The sequence below is a fragment of the Triticum dicoccoides genome, chromosome 5A, assembly GCF_002162155.2.
Source record: "Triticum dicoccoides isolate Atlit2015 ecotype Zavitan chromosome 5A, WEW_v2.0, whole genome shotgun sequence".
Lineage (NCBI taxonomy): Eukaryota > Viridiplantae > Streptophyta > Magnoliopsida > Poales > Poaceae > Triticum > Triticum dicoccoides.
This window is the reverse complement of record NC_041388.1, coordinates 566,803,603-566,815,920: the sequence shown is the minus strand read 5'-3', so window position 1 is coordinate 566,815,920 and position 12,318 is coordinate 566,803,603. Positions and strand designations below refer to the sequence as shown.

At 46.3% G+C, this 12,318-nt stretch overlaps 1 long non-coding RNA gene across 1 annotated transcript; it reads left to right on the top strand.

Moving 5' to 3' along the window:
* The first annotated feature begins 545 nt into the window (after window positions 1-545).
* On the top strand, window positions 546-1,812 carry LOC119302881. The gene is made up of 3 exons (XR_005147775.1): window positions 546-874; window positions 975-1,070; window positions 1,421-1,812. It is a non-coding gene; the product is annotated as an uncharacterized LOC119302881 (long non-coding RNA).
* The last annotated feature ends 10,506 nt before the right edge of the window (window positions 1,813-12,318 follow it).

Here is a 12,318-nt window from a genome sequence, read left to right as displayed (position 1 = left end):
AACTCACAAAAAGTATTGAATTTGTTAATATTTTTTGAACTCATGAATATTTTTAAATTTTATGGTCACTTTTTGTATTCATGAATATTTTTTCATATTCATAAATGTTTTCTAAAAAATTATTAGATGCAACTAAAAATCCAAAAAAAATATTTTTAAATAAAAAATTTGATGATATTTTTTCATATTCATAAATATTTTCAAATAACAAATTTGATGATATTTTTCACATTCATAAATGTTTTCAAACTTGATCGTCATTATCTAAAAAATTATTAGATGCAACTAAAAATCAAAAAATATATTTTAAAATAACAAATTTGATGATATTTTTTCACATTCATAAATGTTTTCAAATTTGATCGTCATTTTTAAAAAAATTATTAGATGCAACTAAAAATCCAAAAAAAATTAGTAATGACGCACGAGGAGAAAGTGTGCCATTGCTATTACTGTGTTTATGGCGCATCCCTAGATGGTTCGCCATTGCTAACATTCGCCCCTCTGTATGTCCTTCTCCCAATCTCACATCTCTCTCAGCCGTTCGTCCTTCTCCCAATCTCACATCTTTCTCAGCCGGAGCAGCGCCTGACCCACTGCGCTGCCGCCCCACCCACTGCGCCACCGCCCTCGCCCGTGGGACACGTCCGCTCCCAAACCGTGCCTCCGCCGCCTCCCTCTCCCCATCCTCCCCGTCCTCCCCCTCCGACCCACCCCGCTCTCACCGGAGACGGAGCAGGTCAGATCCATCCGCCCAATCGCTCGCTCGCGCGCCGGGACGACGACGACGACCTCGCCTCCGCGTGCATGTGCTCGCGAACGGCTGACCAGATCGAGCGCGCCAGCCTGATTGCTCCGTCGCGCCGTCGTCGGGGTATGCACTCTCTCGCCCAATCTTCTCCTCTCCTCTTCCCTTCCCTTCCCTTCCCTTCCCTTCCCTTCCCTCCCCTCATGCCCTTGGTTTGCTTCCTCAGGCAGGTGCACGCACACGTCCAGCGGCGAACCCTAGTTGTACCTCGGAGCGGAGACGGCGCCTTCCCGAACACCTCTGTCTGGCACAAGCCCCTCTGGTAAAACTGCATCTTTGCCACTTAGTGATGCTCTGTGTGCTTGTTTTCTCGATCCAAATGGGTTACCAAGTTGGAAGTTAACTGCAGACAGATGAGGAAGTTGAAGTATTCAGTGCTATCTTGTTTCAGTTTAAGTTTGCCACTTAGGAAGTTGAAGTAAACAGTAAATTGATGGTAATGGATCAGCAAATAAAGTGGCTAGTCCTGTATGTATATGCTTGCCGTGAATAACCTGGGAAATTACTTTTGCTTGCTGCACAACCTTTGCCTGTTGCAAGTTGTAACTATGTGCACTGGTTATAAATTCAGAACCTATAACATCAATGTTTTGTCATGGTTAATTATTTCAGAAGATAAGATGTGCGGCAAGTGAGATAGTTGGTCAGGTGAAAGTCAGCATTCTTGGTGGAAGCCCTGTTGGTAAATAACTGCATAAGTTGCATAATATGCTGCTGATGATGAGAACGACGAAAAAAACTAAGTATGCTAGCTAAGAAGTTGATGGTAATGACGACAAAAAGGGTGTGGTGAATCTTTCTATATTGCTACTTACCCGGATATGTAAGTGGAGTAGTACTTAATTAGTGGCTAGGCAATGTAATGAACACGTATGGGTGAGCAGAAGTAAGTACTCCGACTTCAGATTTCAATCTTCTGAAGTACTGGTTTTAAACTGGCAGCATACAACTATCATTTGTCCAAGCCAGCTGGTTAATTCCATCTTTCTAGTACTCCGACTTCACATTTTGATCTTCTAGGACTCTAGAATTTAAGATATTAAGGTTAGTCTTATGTGATTTCCGAAAATTGAAATGGAGGCTCCATTGGTGCCTCCAGTTAGTAGATATATATAAGAATTTCCAGTATGGTTCAGTTTTGGAAACTCTGTTGGTTTGAAACTTATCAAATTCAACTCTGAAATATTGATTTGAAACTATGTGGTGCCAATATGATAGTCAGATAGTGAAGCATATCTAATAATGGTCAAATGTCCATGAGTTGCAAAATGTACTAGTGGTGCTACTGTGCATCGCAAAATAAAAAGTTGCCTCATCTCAATACAGTTTCCAGGCTGCTCTTCAGATGCAAGTTCTAACTTGCTGTTTATATATCATCGTGCTGCTGCTACTTGTGATTTTGTCAAGTGATGCTGCTGCTACTTGTGATCTTCTGAAATGACCCCTTTCTCCTGAAATGTTGATTAATTTCCATTTTGGTTGAGAATGGGACACTCCTTGGTCAAGAAAATTAGCAAAGGTCATGCCTAATTTTCTTGACCTAGAAGGTGCCCGATTCTCAACGGAAACAAAAATTAATCAGCATGTACCTTGACATCAACCAACTTTCTGGACACATCCCTCGACAACTAGGTTATCTTGAGAACTTAGAGGAGTTTTGGCTTTGGAAAGAGGCCTTGGATTAGTTTAGTATTAAAACAAGGTGGATGCATGGCATGGCAATGCTAGCTAGATCAATTGCTTACTTACTAATTAATCAAATGATACGGTCGGGGTATCTTTAGGGGCACTCAGTGAGCTAGTATACTCCACATGACTGGCCAGTATTAAAACAAGTTAATTACACCACCATACGATCGACTAGTCGATTAATTAAGCTACTAATCCCAGTGTTACAAGCTAGAAAATTAGCTTGCAAAGATGAGGTCCTTGAGAACGTGGACTTGGACCTTAGCAACAACACACTAACAGGTTCCATCCCAAAACACCTAGGCAATATCACAAACATCTCTCAATTGTTCCTTGACAATAACAAACTTTTTGGCGACATTCCTCAAGAATTAGGTTATTTGGTCAACTTAGAGATCTTGTTCCTTGACAATAACCAACTTTTTGACCAAACTTGTTTCCTATTTAGAGCGAACATGGCCCACAATGATGAGGCCGACGGTTCGGGCAAGGCATTCTGGGAGCTGTCCTGGGAGATGGAGGAAGAACCTCACCGCTATGAGGACGCCGCGGAAGACACTGATCCCGACTACACAACCCCTAGTGGCGCCAGGGATGACACCACTGATGGTGCCGCCGAGGATGCCACCACTGATGATTGCAGCGCACGCACAGATGGCAGCCAACCGAAGAGGCAACGGAAGGACAGGTGCCCGAACGTGCTTGGCACCGTCAAGGAAGAATTTACTGAAGTGTCCTCCAGTGGGCATCCAATGGTGCCCAAAGAATTACTCAAGGGGTACGCGGGACAGCTCGGGTGCATTCTCCGGAGCACCGTCTCGATCAACACCGAAAACCTAAGGCATCGTGACCGAGGGAATTTGTGCAACCTCCTCTTCACGAAGTTGCGCGAACGATACAAGTTCCCCGGTGACTTCGCAAACACACGCCTCTCAGGGAATAAAGTGAACAGTGCCGCACTCATGAAGATGAGCACGGCCCTGGCTACTTGGAGAGCTGCGGTGAAGAGAAAGATTGAAAAAGGTGATTGTTATGAGAAGATCAAGGAGACAAATCCTTCGATCAGCGAAGCTGGCTACCTGGAGTTCAAGATCAAGTGCGAGAGCAACGCAACCGCGGAATCAAGTCAGTGGGGGAAAGATATGCGGGACTTGAACATAGGGGTCCACAAACTCGGTCCCAGCGGTTACAGAGTGGAGGAACCTATATGGGACAAGGAGGACGCAGAGCGTGCCGAGCAAGGCCTACCGCCCCTCTTTGATAAATACCGTGACAAGCAGACCAGGAACTATGTCAGGGCCCAGTACAAGATTGACCCGGTAACAAAGGAGCTTACCACGGATCCGAAGACCAAGGCGCTTGAGCTTTTTCTGTTAAGGAATACACCCCCGCGTAATTAGCTCCATACGGTTGCATTCTAGTTAATGAAGCCAAATTTCTAAATGGTTCACGTTCCTTCCACAGGAAACTGAAAGCAGTAGGGCGGGGTCGTCTCAGAGCTCTCCTTGGGACACCACTTTAAATAGGGCGTTGAACGTAATGAAACATAGGGATAAGCTCAGTAAGCCAACGTCAGCTGGTCGTGTGGCCGGCAAAGGCTTGTCCATGAAATGGTCGGAATACTATACCGTTGGGCGAAAGGAGAGAAAGACTAGCTCGAAAAGCCAGGAGCGCGAGGTTCAAGAACTCCAGGCACAAGTGGTGCGGATTCCGGAGATAGTCGAAGAGCAAGTGCGAGACCAACTGGGAGCGACGATCATCGCCATTATGCCTACCTTGCTTGAGGGGCTGCAGGCGTGGATTGCGAGTGGCCAACAGGGGCCTCCCCCGATTCCCAGCTTCACGGGCAGCAACTCGCACAACGCGTCGGCGGTGCCATTGATGTCTCCGGAGGAGGCGGCATTGGTGTCTCCGGCGTCGGCGCCGGCATTGGAGCTTAATGCACCCGGGTGTGGGAAGAATACGCCGGCCGGCACCTCGGTGGCCAGCGGCCCCTCCGTCACTTGCACGCCCGCCGTTGGCGGTGCCTTGGCATTAGCTGAGCTCGACGCCATCACGGTAACTAAGCCTCTCAGCCGATGACTTCATCTCCTTGCCTTTGACTGGGCATCCCTGAAGCCCTACATGTTTTCGCAGGGCGCCGCCGACGTTCCATGCACTCTCTTGCACTTCGTGGACGGCGAGTTGATCGATGTCACCAAGGCCAGAATCGTTCAACCGGGCAACCGCCTGTTCCACGGTAATCCGATGTCACCCACCGTGTATAGGGTTCAACTAGTTCGGGTGCTGCGGGACTACAACGACTTGTTACCTTCGTATCGACCCCCTGGGGCCGACGAAGATGATGTGATGACCCTTAGCACCTGCATAAGCTGGTCCATGCTTTGGCTGAAGAGCCAGATTCGTTTGGGGGCGGGGGACACCACCCCACAGACAACACCGCCAGTCCTGCCGACGCCAAGCCATGGCAAGACCGCCGCAACGCTACCGCCGTTAGCTGATCCGGACATGCATATGGCACAGGATCCGGATGAAGACGATGGTACATTTACCAGGGTCGATAAGTACTTCAACGAACATGGGTACAGTGACGAATTTTTGGGGCCTCCTTCTCAAGAACCCAACCCTGCAAAAGACTATCGCGATCTAGCTGGTACCGCGGAGAAACGCAATTGCAACAGGCGTCGTCTGGCGTTCAGTTCTCAGGAGACGCCTCCAGTTGTCGCCTTCACCGAGCCTCAGATAGCCGAGGTGCGAAATATTATCAGCCCCAACACACTCAAGAAGGTGGTCTCTGAGCAGAACTCGGTCCCATTACAGCAGAAGAAGCAGAAGGGACGGAAAAGAAAGAATAACAAGGGGTGCGAGCCAGCCGGCAACGAGTACGATCCGTGCTCAGGACGGGCCACCTTCACCTAAGGATATCTCGAGGAGGGTGCATGTGGCGGGTAGGCCGATGCTACCGACTAATCTGCTCAATGCTGCAACCGGTGCTATGCGGAGTCTGCATGACAGCATTCTTTCTTTGGAGAAGCGGCGTCTCTCCGAGAATGATGTGGCATACCTGGTTTTCATGGCCAAGGTGCCAGAGGGCAGGGGCTTTGTCGATAGCACCATCGGGGGTATGATGTCCTGCGGTTTGATGACATCTTCGCTATGTTTAACCTTCATCCGCTGCACTACACCTTCATTCGGCTATTTTCGCTCAGTATGGAGATGCGGATCATTAGAGACAACACCCCGAACATCGTGATAGTCAACCCATTCTACATGCGTGCCAAGATTTTGGGCAGTGCTGGGGACCAGCAAGTCGCGAGTTCATACCTCGAAGGCGTCATTTTGGCAAACCCGAATAAGGATAACTTCCTCATGCCTTACTTTCCCAAGTAAGTCATCCCCTCACCGCCCCGTAACATATGATTTCTTAGATTTTGATCATTCTTTTTTTCTAACATTCTGTGTTTTGTGCAGTGACACACGTTGCACACTCATCCTCTTAAGCCCGAACTATTCCATGGCCACGTATTTCGACTCGGACCGTCAGTCAAATGAAGACTACACAAATATCAAGAAAGTTCTTGATGATGTTCTCCCCGGCTACGCCAAATCTGGAGGCACCTTCAGGAGGCCAATTTTTAGGTACGGCAAGCACGTGTTCACCCACGTAACGACATTCCCCTGCATCAAGCAACCGCCTGGCGGTCAGAAGGATACCTACTACGCCCTCCATCACATGTGGGCGATCGTACGGACCATAATCACCTTCTGCTACCAAATAGTCTCAAAGATTGGGCCGCACGCTTGTCGGCAATCCAGGACGCGGACCTCAGACAAGAATTCTTTTGCATCCAGTCGGAGTTTGCGGAAATCATCTATCAAGATGTACTTCGTACCTCGGGGCAGTTCTACCTCAAATATCAACCGTCCAACAGTGAAATAGAAACAACGCTACAAATGCAGGCTGACAACGATCACGATTTCATGACCATCACGAAAGACGGCGGCTTCATCCACGCTCCGGTCCCTGAGTCGAGTCGAAAGTAGTGATGCTATGTAGTTCTGAAATATCGATTAGCTCATGTTGTAATTAAACTTTAATGAACTTGTATGTCTCTTTGGTTTGGACAGTCGTTCAACTTATATGTAATCAATGCTATTTATTAGTAGGACCATGAATCGTGCTATTAATGTGTTGCTTTTCTCTTTCGATCCTTTTGTTGCATACTTATATATTGCTTATGTATTGTCTGTGAATTGCTACTAACATTTTGTTTGTCTAGTGCATAGAGATGCCGTCGTATGTCGTGTACAAGGGTAAGGTTTCCAGAGTCTATGACGACTGGGAGGAGTGTCGGAGACAGGTTCACCGTTTCAGCGGTAACAGTTACAAAGGGTACACCACTAGGGCGGAGGCGAAAGTTAGATACGCGCGCTATCTAGCGGGAGAGAGCAGGGAGCGGGGGAGGAACCGAATGAAGACCAGTTTCATCGCAATGATGCTCATCGTGACCGCATCTCTCTTCTATGTGATGGTAGTTTAGATGATCGATATCGACTTTATAATGTGACGACAAACTCGCTACTCGCGGTCTCGAGACTTGTAATGTTCTAACTTTGTTCGGTATTTTGAACTCGGAGACTAATATGATGACTTGTATTCGGAGACTAATCTTCTATTGTATTCGATAAATCTGTTGTTTATATGTTGCGTTGTTTATATTGTGTGCTGTAATGTATTTTGTAACCTATGCAAATATCAGAAAAGTAAAAAAATCCTAATATTCATAGTAGTGGTGCACCTTGTTCAGCATTAGTGGCGCACCAGGGCTAAATACCAGTGGCGCATTATGGGGCATAGTAATGGCGCACTTGGGGGCATACGTGAAGGTAAATATGGCCCCCTAGGAGGCATAGTAATGGCGCACTGTTGGACATAGTAATGGAGCACTGTCAGGTGCGCCACTATTATTTGGTATACTAATGGCGCACCAGAGGTACGCCATTAGTATTTGTTAGTAGTGGCGTGGTAATAGTGGCGCACCTATAGTGCACCATTAATGGCCAAAATAGGTGCACCACTAACAGGCCTTTTCTAGTAGTGTTTGGGGAAATACTGACGTAGTCCTAGCATACAGGAGCTTTTCTGGCACTATAGTCAGAGAGCGATCAGTGGAAACTTGCTTGCCATTCTTCTTGAAGTTCCCTTTCTTTCCCTTGCCCTTTTCTTGAAACTAGTGGTATTGTTAACCATCAACATTTGATGCTCTTTCTTGATTTCTACCTTCGCTGATTTCAGCATCGCGAAGAGCTTGAGAATCATTTTCATCATCCCTTGCATATTATAGTTCATCACGAAGTTCTAGTAGCTTGGTGATAGTGACTAGAGAACTCTGTCAATCACTATCTTATTTGGAATATTAACTCCCACTTGATTCAAGTGATTGTAGTGCCCACACATTCTGAGCACATACTCACTAGCTGAGCCATTCTCCTCTATCTTGTAGGCAAAGTACTTGTCAGAGGTCTCATACCTCTCGACACGGGCATGAGTCTGAAATACCAATTTCAGCTCTTGGAACATCTCATATGTTCTATGGTGTTCAAAATGTTTTTTAAGTCCCGGTTCTAAGCCGTAAAGCATGGTGCAATAAACTATTAAGTAGTCATCATATCGAGCTTGCCAAACGTTCATACTGTCTGCATCTTCTCCTGCAATAGGTCTGTCACCTAGCGGTGCATCAAGAACATAATTCTTCTATGCAGCAATGAGGATAATCCTTAGATCACGGACCCAGTCCGCATCATTACTACTATCATCTTTCAACTTAGTTTTCTCTAGGAACATATCAAAAACATAGGGGAGCTACAACGCGAGCTATTGATCTACAACATAATTTGCAAATAGTATCAGAACTAAGTTCATGATAAATTAAAGTTCAATTAATCAAATTACTTAAGAACTCCCACTTAGATAGACATCCCTCGAGTCATCTAAATGATTACGTGATCCAAATCAACTAAACCATGTCCGATCATCATGTGAGATGGAGTAATCATCAATCGTGAACATCTCTATGTTGATCATATCTACTATATGACTCACGTTCGACCTTTCGGTCTCCAGTGTTCCGAGGCCATGTCTGTACATGCCAGGCTCGTCAAGTTTAACACGAGTATTCCGCATGTGCAAAACTGTTTTGCACCCGTTGTATCTAAACATAGAGTCTATCACACCCGATTATCACGTGGTGTCTCAACATGACGAACTGTCGCAACGGTGCATGCTCGGGGAGAACACTTATACCTTGAAATTTTTAAGGGATCATCTTATAATGCTACCATCGTACTAAGCAAAATAAGATGCATAAAAGATAAACATCACATGCAATCAAAATATGTGACATCATATGGCCATCATCATCTTGTGCTTTTGATCTCCATCTCCAAAGCATCATCATGATCTCCATCGTCACTGGCTCAACACCTTGATCTCCATCATAGCGTCGTGGTCGTATCGCCAACTATTGCTTCTACAACTATCGCTAACACATAGTGATCAAGTAAAGCAATTACATGGCATTTGCATTTCATACAATAAAGAGACAACCATAAGGCTCCTGCCGATTGCCAGTAACTTTTAGAAAACATATCATCTCATACAATAACATATATCACATCATGTCTTGACCATATCACATCACAGCAAGCCCTGCAAAAACAAGTTAGATGTCCTCTACTTTGTTGTTGCAAGTTTTACGTGGCTGCTACGGGCTTCTAGTAAGAACCGTTCTTACCTATGCATCAAAACCACAATGATGTTTCGTCAAGTTTGTTGTTTTAACATTCAACAAGGACCGGACCTAGTCAAATTCGATTCAACTAAAGTTGGAGAAACAACCACCTTTATGCAAAACAAGTTGCATGTCTGTCGGTGGAACCGGTCTCATGAACGTGGTCATCTAAGGTTGGTCCGGGCCGCTTCATCCAACAATACCGCAGAGTCAAAATAAGACGTTGGTGGTAAGCAGTATGACTATGATCGCCCACAACTCTTTGTGTTCTACTCGTGCATATCATCTACGCATAGACCTGGCTCGGATGCCACAGTTGGGGAACGTAGCATGCAATTTCAAAATATTCCTACATTCACGCAAGATCTATCTAGGAGATGCATGGCAACGAGAGGGAGAGAGTGTGTCCAGGTACCCTCGTGGACCGAAAGCAGAAGCGTTAGTTTAACGCGGTTGATGTAGTCGAACGTCTTCTCAATTCAACCGATCAAGTACCGAACGTATGACACCTCCGAGTTCTGCACATGTTCAGCTCAATGACGTCCCTCAAACTATTGATCCAGCAAAGTGTCGAGGGAGAGTTTCATCAGCACGACAGTGTGGTGACGGTGATGGTGAAGTGATCCACGCAGGGCTTCGCCTAAGCACTACGACAATATGACCGGAGGAGTAAACGGTGGAGGGGGGCGCCGCACACGGCTTGAAACAATTGATGTGTGTTGGAGGCGCCCCCGCCCCCGTATATAAAGGAGGGAGAGGGCAGGAGGCCGGCCTAGGGGCGTCCCAAGTGGGAGGAGTCCCACTTGGGCTCCTAGTCCAATTCGCCCTCCTTCCTTTTATCGGAGGGGGGAAGGGAGGAGAGGGAGAAGGAGAAGGAAAGGGGGCTGCACCCCCTCCCTAGTCCAATTCAGACTCCTCCCTTGGGGGATGCCACCCTTGTGGGCTAGCTTGCCTCCCTCCTATGGCCCATGTGGCCCATATCCCCCCCCGGGGGGGTGTCTGTTAACCCTCCAATACTCCGATACGTATCCGATACATTCTGAAACACTTTCAGTGTCCGAATACTATCGTCCAATATATCAATTTTTACCTCTCGACCATTTCGAGACTCCTCGTCATGTCCATGATCTCATCCGGGACTCTGAACAATCTTCGGTCACCAAAACACATAACTCATAGTACAAATCGTCATCAAACATTAAGCATGTGGACCCTACGGGTTCGAGAACTATGTAGACATGACCGAGACACCTCTCCGGTCAATAACCAATAGCGGAACCTGGATGCTAATATTGGTTACTACATATTCTACGAAGATCTTTTATCGGTCAAACCATAATGACAACATATGTCATTTCCTTTGTCATCGGTATGTTACTTGCCCGAGATTCGATCGTCGGTATCTTCATACCAAGTTCAATCTCGTTACCGGCAAGTCCCTTTACTCGTTCCATAATGCGTCATCCCATAACTAATTCATTAGTCACATTGCTTGTAAGGCTTATCATGATGTGCATTACCGAGAGGGCCTAGAGATACCTCTTTGATACTTGGAGTGACAAATCCTAATCTCGATCTATGCCAACCCAACAAACACCTTCGGAAAATATCTGTAGAGCATCTTTATAATCACCCAGTTACGTGGTGACGTTTGATAGCACACAAGGTATTCCTCTGGTATCCGGGAGTTGCATAATCTCATAGTTAAAGGAATATGTATACGTCATGAAGAAAGCAAAAGCAATAAAACTTAACAATCATTATGCTAAGCTAACGGATGGGTCTTGTCCATCACATCATTCTCCTAATGATGTGATCCAGTTCATCAAATGACAACACATGTACATGGTTAGGAAACTTAACCATCTTTGATTAACGAGCTAGTGTAGTAGACGCATACTAGGGACACTGTGTTTTGTCTATGTATTCACACATGTATCAAGTTTCCGGTTAATACAATTCTAGCATGAATAATAAACATTTATCATGATATAAGGAAATATAAAATAACAACTTTATTATTGCCTTTAGGGCATATTTCCTTCAATAACAAGCAGCATCGATGGCAAAAACCTAGCAGAGGTAGCGGCACCGTATGATGTAGCATGAGGCACCAACACGGACGTGCCATACGCGACACTTATCCAGGGTCCTGGCCGCAGCCCATGATCACATAGGGTAGGGTAGGGTATGCTGCTGATGAAGGCAGGCGGATAGGAAGGGGAAAGAGGTGGAAGGTAGAGTATGGATAGGAAGGGGAAGCAAAGGCAAAGAAGAAAGGTATTATTTTTTAAAATTTCTTTATTTGTGCGCAAATATACATAGTGAATCTATGATGCAGATTTATCAGTTTTTAGAACAATGAAAGCATCATTGTCAGTGATTTTCTAGTCTACCTACAAAAAACCGTCCTCCACCATTGTTTAAAAATATGACAAGAGGAACACATAATCAATGGGAGACACAAGGATCTTACAAAATGCCCCTTTGCAAACTATGTCAAACTTGCAAACCATTCAATAGTATCTTTCTCTTATGTATCTCCACAAGGGCGATGTGCAGCTGAGGGTGTGTTGGGAGCTTGGGTGAATACCTTGTTCCGTCCTAGGGCTAAGACCAGCGGCGGCGTGTGTGGGTGTCATTGATCTTGTCTGAGGTGTCGCTACCTTGCTACATCTTCCCTTCCGTGTAGATCTAGTCACTGTCACAGCTCTGGGTAAACCCCTAGATATGTGTGATCGGACAATGCTGGTGTTCTTGCATCATCTCCCTCCTCTAGGGCGCCATCCTAAGAGCATCTCTAGCCGCGCCCCCAACAGGCCCTCCCCAGGCGTTTTTGCCGCGCCGGCGCCAAAAAAACGGCCCAGTCGCGCCCCCAGAAGCCTGTTTTTCGCCGGTTCGGGCCAAAACTGGTGCCGGCGGACCCAGGCCGAACCCGGCGCCCTGGGGGGCGCCTGGGGCGCCGGCACAAGCGAAAAGGGCGCGTGGGTCCGCCCTGTCGGCGAGTCGAGCGCCTCTTCCCGCCGTTTC